Raw genomic sequence first — 13371 nt, 5'->3', positions numbered from 1 at the left:
CTGAGAAGAGCAACACTGACTGACGGAGCTGTAAGGAACAGGAGCAACTCCTGGAATGTGACGTAGCTCAGACAAGCTGTAACTCTGTTACCTGGGTCACCGTGTTCTCCTGCTCCCCTCCCCAGGAGAGGACACAAGCACACTCACCCTACCAGCCGCTCAGCGGTAGCTTCAGTGTCCTCAGTTCCTGCTGCCACTGGCTCCCAGGGCCTGTGCAAACCACCCAAGTCTCCACATAGGGTGCGAATGATCAACTATTCTTAAAGAGCCAGTGCTCCCTAACATGGAAGTGCCTCTCAGCCTATGGCTGAGAGGCACTAGATATTTAAGACATCCTTCCCTATGGGAGGTGCCATGGCAACATGCTCTAACCCTTGAGACATATTGTGTACTGTCAGGTCACCTAACCATGTGCTGTTGCTGTATTACTGTATTGCTAATGTAGCGCCCCTGAGACCCTCAGGGCACTACTGGGAACTGCATCCTCTTGGGGATGCAGGACTTACCCCCTGGGACCTGGAATATTAGTGCCACCACCAAAGCACAATCAAAATCCTAGTTCTCCTCTCCACACCGGGCATAGAGGGTTAACTATGTAAGGGGATGGTCGATATGGAAAGGAATGAGTCCTTGGAATTAGCCAGCCTGGTGGGAGATGTCAGCAGTCATTTTAGCAAGTAGAGAGAGGGTAGCACTCAGGAGATGTGTGCGGACGTGCCTGAGTGGGGCCCGTGCAGCGGTGACCCGGGGGCAGAGGAGAGAGGTCGCCAGGTCGGGTACCGGAGGGCCTGAGTTAGTAGAGACTGTTAAAGACAACCTGGTGTGGTCTCCGTTATGGCCCCTTATCATCTCCCATACACGTCCCTACCTGCGGAGGGCCTAACACCATTGCTGCAACCATCACCAGCTCTGGGAGTACCCACATTTAGCAACGGCGGTTCTCCATCCTTAACCGCAATCCGCAGGTGGCGTCACATGACATTAACTATTATCTCCCCTGTAAACAATTTTCCCCTTACAAAAGGGGGCCAGGGCACAGAACCGGGCAATGGCCATCAAAGTGACATCCCTAACGGTATATTCTGCCCGGGACCGAGTGCCCCATTCCCTGTGCGTCACACTAACTCTCGTCTGTATTACAGTAACAGCTGCCTCACCGATCCATACTAGCCATGCCCGCTGTACCAGACTTTTTGTCATACTTACTGCACTTGATGTTCCCTCCATGCCTGCTCTACCAGCCGGACCTGTTGCCCCTGTCAGTATCTGCCATCCCCGACTACACCTGCTGTATCAGCCGAATCCTCAATACCTGCCGCTCCCTGCTGTCCAGTCTGCATCAGCTGTCCTGGCAGCACCTGAACCTCAGAGACTGTCCGTATCCCTACCCTGGGGCCAGATGTTGCAATGCCGTGTCTCCCTGAGTAGCACTTGTCCATCCTCACCATCAGAGGCTTTGGTGAAAGCCCGGTTCGCATCTAAGTCACGCTCCTTTAGGTGAACTGGTACTGCGGCCGAGTGGGTCCACTCCCACTCACATCCACGACCATGTCACAAGCATTTATCTATCTATATCTATCTGTCTATCCATCTAGTATTGTTTTTACTTTGCTACAACCCTGCATGATCACAGATATTACTATACTGTAAATCTAAACCCTTGACAATTGGACCCTCTAGCCACTCTAGAAATGTTATGAATGACCTCTCACTGGTCAACACTGTTGTCTTACCTCACTAAAGTCCTAACTTTAAATAAAATCAAAGACAACATTGCACTATTTCTTAAAGTGTATTTTCTCTTGTTACCATCAACCTCTTTTCCCTAATATCATGATTATTTTAATTAATAGTGTAAAGCCTGCTTTACACCATACGATCCAGCATACGATATCGTATGCGATCGTACCCGCCCCCATCGTATGTGCGGCATGTTCAATTTGTTGAACGTGTCGCACAAACGAGTAACCCCCCTGTCACACACACTTACCCGTCCATACGACCTCGATGTGGGCGGCGAACATCCACTTCCTGGAGTGGGAGGGATGTTCGGTGTCACATCATCATCACGCGGCAGCCGGCCAATAGAAGCGGAGGGGCGGAGATGAGCGAGGCGTAAACATCCCGCCCACCTCCTTCCCTCCGCATAGCCGGTGGGAGCCGCGGGACGCAGGTAAGCTGCTGTTCATCGTTCCCGGGGTGTCACACACTGCGATGTGTGCTACCCCGGGTACGATGAACAACCTGACGTTCAATTTTTAGGAATTGAACGACGTGCATGCGATGAACGTTTTACCGTTCAATCGCAATCGCACGTAGCTGTTACATGCTACAATGTACCTTACGATGCTGGATGTGCGTCACTTACGACGTCACCTCGCCGACACATCGTAAGATATATTGTAGCGTGCAAAGCGCCCTTAAAAATGAAAAAGGGGAAACTTGTCTTTACCACAAGCTAAAATTTTCTCAATCACATGTGTAGCACCCAGGATGCAGGGGTTATCAGGAATGGGGAATCTTGTACCTGAGTTACTCGTCACCGGGCTGGTGTAATGATCTGGGATGTCACGGTGGCCTGCGCGGCTTCGTGCCCCGAGGTGTACACCAATAAAGAAGAAAGATTATGGGGATAGTATTAGGATGATTGTCGTGATGCCAACTGCGGTATGCAGGCAGAGATTAGCCGCCGCTGCTGTCGCTGTCCTCCGGGGCGAATGGTAGTAGCAGCAGAGATGGTGTCGCTCCACGCAGGTGGAGCGGGCCCCGAGGAGGATGATGAGGGCAGTAGTGATGGCGAGGGCCTTTGGCGCCGAGGCGCAGGGTGGAGGCGCCGGTAATAAGAGTCCAAGTCGGTTGCTGCGATTCCAGGTGTCTTTTGTCAAAGTTCGTACTCTCCCAAGTAATACTAGTCACTTGCTGTGATGGGCTCCGTCACACTGGATAAATTAGAAGTCACCGGTGTTTTAAAGAAGAAGAAAGTCCTTTTCAGAGTTGCCCTTCCTGTCGGAAGGGACCTGGGCTGAGAACTCCGCTCCAAGACGCAGGCCCTGTGAAAAGAAGAAAGTCGTGCTGGTGTTGTGTCCAGAACTGATGTCCCAGGTAGACTGTCTCGTGATTGTGTGTGTTTGCTCCTATTTCAATCCCAAGTGAAATCCTCCCCCCAGGAGGCTGTCCTAGGGACCAGGACATTCCCAAGCTTCATGTTGGCCTACCCTAGTCTAGCTCCCCAGAGAGAAGGCTCCTGTGCTGTATGTAAAATGTGACTGTGGAACACGCGTGATTAACCCCCTCCTTACCCGAGGCGAATACCGCAGCTTAAATGAGATGCAATACTCTGTGGTGACTGGAGCCTCAGGGGCGCCACACATGTTCTATGTATTTCTTCAATCATCCATTATTCTATATTGCACTGGCAATGTAGTTAAATGTTTCCGGACCTGAACTGAACTCAATCTTATTTCTCTCCATTTTAAAAACACATTAGACAAAAACTGTTTGATTTAACAAGTCAGGAAATTCGATCAGAAAAAATAATTATTTATTTTCATTTACTAGCTCCCTAAAATAATTATTTAATTGGATGAATTATCCAAAAAATGATCCTGTGTCAAAAAAATTGTAGTTCCATATACAATTATTTGGAGCTCAATGCATTTGTTCACAAATTACGTAGTGCACCAAAACGATATTCTTAGAACCTGCAAGATCTGTACTCAGTTTGACATCTGTGCCGAAATCTGTAAAGCGTTATGGATTTAATGGCACTATATAAGTAAATAAATTAATAAATAAACAACTACTTAATATGCCCGTCCCTGTATCTAGTAGCATAAATAAAAAGATCTTTAGAAAAGTATTTCTAAAGATCCTTTATGATATGCTAATGAGCACAGGGACTAGTCATACTATGAAGCCGGGTATACTTGTCCCAGCTTTAGAAAGGTCTAGTGCGCATGAGCGGAAGTGACGCGACTTCTGAACAGCGGTGATAGCGGACACAGGTACGCACGTCACTGCTGATGATGTGCAGTGCATAGTATGTTAGAGTGACACCCCTGCGGTAACCAGGTGTCAGAAAAATAAGGTAACAGCCCAAGTCCAACATAACTGTGCCAGCCACTACACACACACTAGCACACCATGACATTTACACTCGCTGTACCCGGCTGGGAGCCTCACCTAGCCAGATGACAGGGCTGGGCACTGTGAGATAACAGGCAGCCAACTGGGAGGAAGAGACCAGACCTGGGGGAGGAGATAGTGACCTGGGGAGTGTTAGTGAGCAGTCAGTCTGGAGTAGACAGTGAAAGAGGAAGAGTATCAAGATAGACCAGAGACTCTTGCGACACATAGAAGGAAAAAAAGAGACTGCAAATACCTGAGTTGTAAGAACAGCCACTCAGAAGAGGAAAGTAGCTGCAGAGTGAGAGAGCAAGCCCCAAGGACAGAGTGATCCTGTGTGATGGACTTCCAGTGCTCACAGTACTTTGCACGCACAGGGTGCAGATCCCACAGCAGACCAGGACTTTAAGCCCTCTGTTAACTCTGCCAGGCGGGTGGGTTTTCAGGACTCATCTGCCACCACTAACGTCCGAGGCATCAGCAGCAAAGAGGGGACCGGGACATATTCCCTTAAATAGTCCAAGCTGTTTGCGGCAGGACCCAGACACCAGGAGGACCTCCAAGTGCTCCACACCAGGGAGGACCCACATACACCAGAGTCCACAGGAGGTTGAGTGGCACCAGGTTGGCAGGCACAGCCATCAGGACACGGGTGCACCTGGAATCCAGTATGTCCCCAGGGCGTGAATCCAGTGAGTAAAAACCATCAAACTGCACGCTCTGTCTGGACTGCTTCATTGCTGCGCGTCTTTATGTTAACTTTTCGCCTACCCCTTAGGAAAAGCCCTGCTCGTGGAAGGCTCCCCCATTCACCCTGCCCCATCCATCATCCTCAGCGGGAAACCGCAGCGGCGGCCGTACTATCCCTGGCCCCAAACCGCGAGTGGCGTAGTCGGACTTTATCTTTACTTTTACTTTTCTTTTTTCATTTAAAACTGTTCTGGGACCCCTCGAGCCACGGACCGCTTGGATCCGAGCCGCTCGGCACAACATTGGCACACCCCTGTGGGCGTGCTAACATGCTAAGAGGGCGGAATGAGCACATGAACTAATGCCATTGTGACTAGTCCCTGGCCTCATTATCATATAATGAAGGATCTTTAGAAATACTTTATCTATGCTACTAGATACATGGATAGTTAGGCAGGGATTAGAAATATGCACCCAGAACTTCTCGTGATTCTGGGTGCATACTGCACCTGACAGGTTCCCTTTAAAAAGTCTATCCAATATGTTCATTGCCAGCTCCCATATTGGTGTGCTACAGCTCAGACCTACCACCTCTCCTAAATTCCTGCTAACATGGTCTTTGCTATATTGCTTCCCAGTCAAAGTCAGAGCACACAATGTGGCTTGTTCTCACCAGTAGTTGGAAGTCCTCAAAGGGAATCAAACATCAGCATATAAGTATATCACAGCATTTTATAGATGCAGGAACATTTTCAAAACTAAATAATAAAAAAAATAAACCTACTATTTATGTATGGGATTCTCACTTAATCCATGCAGTGCTTTACATAATGGCGCAAAATGGCACAGATGGCAAAAAGTGGTCAACAACATTATTATATATTCTTAAGATACCTATTGAAATAGAAGAGAAAGAGGATGAATGTTCATTCAATTAAAATTCACACTATAGATATACATTAAAGGGGTTTTCCCATTCCATTAAATGATGGCATATTCCTAGAATTTGGCATCATTTTATGATTGATGAGGGACCATTCTCTGGGCTCATCGCCAATCCAGAATATGAAAAGATGAAGAGTTGTGTTGCCAGATCCCTATCTAGTTTCTTCGTGCAGCAGTGTTTGCAGCCATCTTACAAAGGGTAGAACTACAGTCAGCCATATTTATTTGCCATGGGTCATTCTGTAGTTCCCGACAGCGTCCACTCTTCCACCAAGCCAAAGGCTCTCTTCAGACAATTGCAAAGAAGACCCCAATCACAAGAACAGTGGGGTCCCAGAGGTCAGATCCTCATTAATCCTCATTAATCATAAACTATAGATATTGATGAATTAATTAATAATGATTAATAATTACTAAAACTGTTTCTTTTCCATCCTAGGAGAATATTGTGTTTGCTTTTATGTTGATGTTTTTCTTCTTCTTCTTCTTCTTCTTCTTCTTCTTCTTCTTCTTCTTCTTCTTCTAATTATTATTATTATTATTATTATTATTATTATTAATAATAAAGGATGTGGCAACATCTGACCTAGCTCGTCATAGTTATTGAACCCATTTATGAAGGGTATATGATGGGAATGATTAGTGTTTTGTATTATTGGCAAACTTGTTATAATTCAACTTTAAAAGGATTTTCCTATATAACCTAAAGCCAGTGCTGTACTGGCACTATCAGGCTGATTGTCTACATAACTGTAGTGGTCAGCTCGGATGTTTAGGTTTTGAAACACAAGCAAGTAAAGTTTATAAAATCGGCAGCTTCTTGAGTGACAACAGCTGAGGATCAGATAATATCTGTGGGGTATTCATAGTTATCCCCTCCCCCTGTTAGAATTAGCATAAGTATTATACAATTGATTTAATTTTTCACTAGAAGGACATGTGTGAGGTCATACCCATGTGACTAGAAGGAGTTAGGCCTCAGCCAACAAAGCTTATACCAGGAAGCAACATTTTTCTGTTGGCTGAGGCCCCGCTCCTTCTGGTCACATGGGTATGACCTCACACAGGTCCTGCAAGTCAAAAATTAAATTGATTGTATAATACTTTTGCTAATACTAACAGAAGGAGGGGATAACTATGAATACACCCAGCTATTATTTGATCCTCAGCTGCTGTCACTCAAGAAGCTGATGATTTTATAAACTTTACTTTCTTGGGTTTCAAAACCTAAAAATCTGAGCTGACTACTAAAAGGTATGTATAGAATCAGCCTGATAGTGCCAGTATAGCACTGGCTTTAGGTTATATACGAAAATCCTGGTAATTGGTGCGCTTTAATACAACACAGATGATGTATTACAAAATCACATGTAATATATGTAATGCAACACACGCAGCAAATGTGCTATAAACCAACCTGTCTATATGGGATTTTTTTTATTGACAGATACATTTTAACACATAGAATAAAAAAGTAAAGAGAGAAATAGTAAGTGGAGAAATTGCTATCAATTATTTATAAGTGCAGGAAAGTAAGATCAATATATTAGTTGAGCTGCTTATATTAATTGGAGCATTACTAATCATTGATTCCTTCTTTATTGTTTTTTATTTTTACTAATATGGCACTGATATGGGGTCGAGTCTCATAAAACATTTCTAGGGGAAAAATTACTAACCTGTAACAGCAGCATGTGCCTTTTCTTCAACATGACTAAGCAGCATATCAATCTGATAAATATTTCATTATATGTGGCCCCTTATAGCAGAATAATATCTATCATAAGCATAACCCTAGTGCCAATTTTTCAACACATAAACATGTATGTTATGTGTCTGTATGATGTGTGTGTATATGTGTGATATGTGTGTGTACGGCCCCCGTAGCAGCAGCCGAGCCGATCGGATCCGGAGCCGCGGTGGCTCGAGGGGTCTCCGGACCCGGGGGGTCTGCGCGGACACTCGAATTAAAAAGGGGTGGGGGAGTATGTCCACGGGATTAGGAAAGTTCGTGACGCTACCCACGGTGCGTGGTAAGACGGTGTACCACCGCTGCTGTTGGTGGGGGAGCCCGGTGGCGATGGTGTAGCAGCTAGGTGTTTAACCCCTCCGTGGGTAGGGGATTGTACCCCGGGGCCCGGAGATGGAGATGAGGGGTGCCGTTGGGGAGTAGGAGAAGGGTTTTCAGTGTACTCATTCAGTTCAGAAATAACCACACCAACAGCTTGTAAACCAGAGTTCTGAGCACCACTGCAGCTTGTAGGGAGCACGCTTGGGTCCATGTCCTTGGTGTTGCAGTTAGTCTGTGACCCTTTCCTTGGCACCTGTGTTTTCCTCTTTGGACCCTCAAGTCTGAAACTTTTTGGGTCCCGCTCACCCGTGTGGCTAATGGTATGAACTTGCTCTCAGGGTTCACGCGTAGGATTTCTTTGGACTGTATTAGGAAAGTCCTATCCCATCGGTGCACTAGTACGCCGATTTTGGAGCGGGTTGGGGATGACACTTGAAGTGTTCACCCCTGTCGGGTAAATTGCCAGGACGCGTGAAGCTACTTCCTGGCCTAGGGTCCACATACCCCGTCATGCTCTGGCCCCTGCCCGGTGATAGCTCAAGGCCGCCGGCAGCCCCCTGACACTATCCCCTGCGACTGGGGTTCCAGCTCCTACCAGGCCCAGACCAATGTCTGCCACCTAGTACTCAGGAGCCCTGCTCCACCTGTGACCTCTCCTCACGAGAGTCACCACACTTCTCTCCTCTTCACTCTCCCTAGCTCAACTCTCACTTTCTTCACCTTCCCCTCCCAACTCCCCATGTGGGCGGCCCTATTCCCTTAAGGCCCCCAATGGTGTGTCTGGTGGGTGCAGTGTAAAGTGTTCCTAGGGTTTTGATTGGCTCAGCTGTTAGCAACACCAAAGGAACAGGACCCGTAACCAAGGAGGAGTGGATACTGTGCAGAAGGGCAGATTTCACAATACCCTGGGACGACCTGATAGGCCAGGGCGTCACATATGTGTATCATGTGTTTGTATGTGTGATGCGTGTGTGATGTTTTATGTGTATATATGTGTATTTGTGTGTGTATGAGTGTATGATGTGTGTGTGTCTGTGTGATATGCATGTGTATCATGTGTTTATATGTGTGACGTGTGTGATGTGTGTATATATATATATATATATATATATATATATATATATATATATATATATAATTTGTGTAATTGAATGTGATGTGTGATGTATATGTGTGTGATGTGTGGTGTGTGTATGTGTGATGTGTATATATGTGTGGGATGTGTGTGATATGTGTGTGTGATGTGTGGTGTCTGTGTGTGTGATGTGTGGTATGTGATGGGTTAGTGTATGTAGGATGTGAGTGATGTATGTGTGCATGTGTGATGAGTGGTGTCTGTGTGAGATGTGTGTATGTGCGATGTGTGTGTATGTGTGATGTGTTAGTGCGTTATGTGTGTGTATATGTGTGTCTTGTGTGTGATATGTGTGTATGTGTGTGGGATATATGTGTGATGTGTGTATGTGTGATGTGTTAGTGTATGTGTTGTGTGTGTGATGTGTGTGTCTTGTGTGTGTGATATGTGTATATGTGATGTGTGTGAATGTGTGATGTGTTGTGTGTGTGATGTGTGTGTCTTGTGTGTGTGATATGTGTATATGTGATGTGTGTGAATGTGTGATGTGTTAGTGTATGTGTTATGTGTGTGTATGTGTGATGTATGGTCTGTGCTATGTGTGTATGTGTGATGTGTGTGTATGTGTGATGCATTAGTGTATGTGTGATGTGTGGTCTGTGCTATGTGTGTATGTGTGATGTGTGTGTATGTGTGATATGTGATATGTGTGGTCTGGGTTATGTGCGTATGTGTGATGTGTTAGTCTATGGTTTGTGTGTGTGATATATGTGTGGTGTGTGTGTGTGTGTATGTGTGTGTATGTGTTGTGTATGTGTGATGTGTGTGTGATATATGTGTGGTGTGTGTGTGTGAGATGTGTGTGTATGTGTTGTGTATGTGTGATATGAGTGTGTGTGTGTGTGTGATGTGTGTATGTGTTGTGTGTGTATGTGTTGTGTGTGTGATGTGTGTGTATGTGTTGTGTATGTGTGATGTGTGTGTGTGATGTGTGTGTGATGTGTGTGTGTGGTGTGTGTGTGTGATGTGTGTATGTGTGTGTGATGTGTGTGTGTATCTGTGATGTGTGTGTGTGATGTGTGTGTATGTGTGATGTGTGTATGTGTTGTGTATGTGTGATATGTGTGTGTGTGTATGTGTGATGTGTGTGTGATGTGTGTGTGTATGTGTGATGTGTGTGTGTGTGATGTGTGTGATGTGTGTGTGTGATGTGTGTATGTGTGATGTGTGTATGTGTTGTGTATGTGTGATATGTGTGTGTGAGATGTGTGTATGTGTGATGTGTGTGTGATGTGTTTATGTGTGATGTGTGTATGTGTGATGTGTGTGATGTGTGTGTATGTGTGATGTGTGTGTGATGTGTGTGATGTGTGTGTATGTGTGATGTGTGTATGTGTTGTGTATGTGTGATATGTGTGTGTGTATGTGTGATGTATGTGTGATGTGTGTGTGTGTGATGTGTGTGTGTGATGTGTGTGTGATGTGTGTGTATGTGTGATGTGTGTATGTGTTGTGTATGTGTGATATGTGTGTGTGATGTGTGTGTATGTGTGATGTGTGATATGAGTGTATGTGTATGTGTGTGTGTGTGTATGTGTGTGTGTGTGATGTGTGTGTGTGTGATGTGTGTGTATGTGTGATGTGTGTGTGATGTGTGTGTGATGTGTGTGTATGTGTGATGTGTGTATGTGTTGTGTATGTGTGATATGTGTGTGTGTGTGTGATGTGTGTGTATGTGTGATATGAGTGTATGTGTATGTGTGTGTGTGTGTATGTGTGTGTGTGTGATGTGTTTGTGTGTGATGTGTGTGTATGTGTGATGTGTGTATGTGTTGTGTATGTGTGATATGTGTGTGTGTGATGTGTGTGTGATGTGTGTGTATGTGTGATGTGTGTATGTGTTGTGTATGTGTGATATGTGTGTGTGTGTGATGTGTGTGTATGTGTGATGTGTGATATGAGTGTATGTGGGTGTGTGTGTGTGTGTATATGTGTATGTGTGTGTGTGTATGTGTGTGTGTGTGTGATGTGTGTGTGATGTGTGTGTATGTGTGATGTGTGTATGTGTTGTGTATGTGTGATATGTGTGTGTGTGTGTGTGTGTGTGATGTGTGTGTATGTGTGATGTGTGATATGAGTGTATGTGTATGTGTGTGTGTGTGTGTGTATGTGTGTGTGTGATGTGTGTGTATGTGTGATGTGTGTATGTGTTGTGATATATGTGTGTGTGTGTATGTGTGATATGTGTGTGTGTGTGTGTGTGCGTGTGTGTATGTGTGTGTGTGCGTGTGTGTGTGTATGTGTGTGTGTGTGTGTGTGTGCGTGTGTGTATGTGTGATGTGTGATATGAGTGTATGTGTATGTGTATGTGTGCGTGTGATGTGTGTGTGATGTGTGTATGTGTTGTGTATGTGTGATATGTGTGTGTGTGTGATGTGTGTGTGTGTGATGTGTGTGTATGTCTGTGTGTGTGGTGTGTGTGTGTGTATGGCTGTGTGTGTGTGTATGTGATGTGTGTGTGTGTGTGTGTGTGTGTGGTGTGTGTGTGTGTGTGTATGGCTGTGTGTATGTGATGTGTGTGTGTGTGTGTGTGTGGTGTGTGTGTGTGTGTGTGTGTGTGTGTGTGTGATGTGTGTGTGTGGTGTGTGTGTGTGTGTGGTGTGTGTGTGTGTGTGTGGTGTGTGTGTGTGTGTGTGTGTGTGTGTGTGTGTGTGGTGTGTGTGTGTGTGTGATGTGTGTGTGTGTGTGTGTGTGTGTGGTGTGTGTGTGGTGTGTGTGTGTGTGTGTGTGGTGTGTGTGTGTGTGTGTGTGTGTGTGTGTATGGCTGTGTGTGTGTATGTGATGTGTATGTTGTGTGTGTGTGGTGTGTGTGTGTGTGTGTGTGTGTGTGTGTGTGTGTGTGTCTGATGTATGAGTATTTCAGAAACAGGAGAACTTGTCTGAGTAAATATGAATAAGGATACAGAACATGATCAAGTTGTATGATGTAAACTTTAGAAACCAATACTACACATAAGAGCAAGAAACACACAGCAAACAAAGCCAGTGGTCTTCATTCACACGTCCAAGTGTCCGCTGTGCTTGTATGAAGTGGTTTGTGCCTAATAGAGAGTGGCACTGGCAGGTGTGCCCCCAGCTGCTCGGTAATGTATGCACACCCTGGAATCCAGGCTGATACAGGAGGAAAGAAGGATGCACAGAACATTGCAGTGAGCTGCTGTATCCTCCAGCCTGTACTTGTAGCGTTCCTCCCCCATCCTCCGCACACAGCTCCAGCATCAGCACCACAGCAGCAGCCCTCACACCGAGCACAGCCTGGCAGCCGCACGCACCGGCATCTGGGCAAAACTTGTACTGGACTTGTGTGCGGATCCTGCCCCCTGTGCTAGGCTCACGGTGCTCATCTTCCAGGTGTCAGCCTGTAATCTCCAGCATCTCCCTGCCTGACTCCTACCTACCCCAGCACCCCATACTCCTTCCATCCACTCATCCCACCTCCTCTGCCTGCAAGTCAGCCTGGCTCCAAGTCACGTGTCAGTGCCCAAGGCAGACACCAAGAGAGAGAAGCTGCTCAGTCCTTGTGCCACCGCCATACTGTATTTTACTCCTAATATCCCCCTTTTTATTGCATCCCTTTACTCCCACAGGGTGAGTACCTTCTCGGTGACTTCTTGTCTTTTTTTTTGTCTTGTTTTGTTTTTTGTTTTTTTTTTCTTGTTATTATTTTTTCTAGAACTTGTATAAGATGGGAGCTGGGGCATGCTTTTTAACCCTGAGTGCAAGTTTTTCTAGCAGGCTGGGTCCTAGAGAGAGAGGTGCTGCATCTCCGCTGCTGGAGACCCCACAGCTCACTATATGCAACTGGTTTTCATTGACGATGTGAAGTAGATGTATTACTCTTTCATTTTTTATTTTTATTTTTTGCTTTTTTATACATTTAGAACTCTTGTTTCCCTTTTTCGGCTGCTTTGTCTTCTTTCGCAATACAGTGTTTGCAAGAGTTTGTATATTCTTCTTCTACTTCTTCTTCTTGCAATCCCTTTCTTTTCTTGAAACCTGGCAACCCCAAAAATAAAGCACCATTTTTTTATTATTTTTATTATTTTTTTATTATTATTTTTTTCTTCCCTCTAATTTCCAATTAACCCCTTGACAACTTTTTCTTAAAAAAAAAAAATGTGGTCATTTTTTTGTTTTCTTTTTTCTTACCTTCTTCACTCATTCAATTGCCATTGACTTGTGATGATTTTATTTGTCCTCTCCTGAAATCATTTTGAGGTGTATATATATGTCTATTTGTTTTGTGAAGCTATTTCCCATTGATGGCAGTGGAAGGTTTTTTTTTTTTCTTTCTGGAAAAAATGAAGTGCGGTTTGGTTTCCTTGTCAACAGAAGATGAAGTGAACATCTGAGACGCTCACAGTGCAGGTACTTCATCTCTTGAAGGCGTTTCCACTGTTTGCAA

The 13371-nt window shown here is 45.2% G+C and overlaps 1 protein-coding gene across 4 annotated transcripts in view; it reads left to right on the top strand.

Annotated features, from left to right (window-relative positions):
- The first annotated feature begins 12097 nt into the window (after nucleotides 1-12097).
- RALYL (RALY RNA binding protein like) overlaps nucleotides 12098-13371 on the top strand; it is a 952779-nt gene continuing 951505 nt past the window's right edge. The window contains exon 1 of one of the 4 annotated variants that reach the window (XM_075353135.1): nucleotides 12098-13334. The gene's annotated coding sequence lies outside the window, so the exon portion shown is untranslated. The remainder of the gene's footprint in view (nucleotides 13335-13371) is intronic. The other 3 variants (XM_075353134.1, XM_075353132.1, XM_075353131.1) reach the window with 3 other exon arrangements.

This window comes from Anomaloglossus baeobatrachus, chromosome 6, assembly GCF_048569485.1.
Source record: "Anomaloglossus baeobatrachus isolate aAnoBae1 chromosome 6, aAnoBae1.hap1, whole genome shotgun sequence".
NCBI lineage: Eukaryota > Metazoa > Chordata > Amphibia > Anura > Aromobatidae > Anomaloglossus > Anomaloglossus baeobatrachus.
Note: the sequence above shows the minus strand (reverse complement) of the source record. Positions and strands in the feature narration are given on the sequence as shown.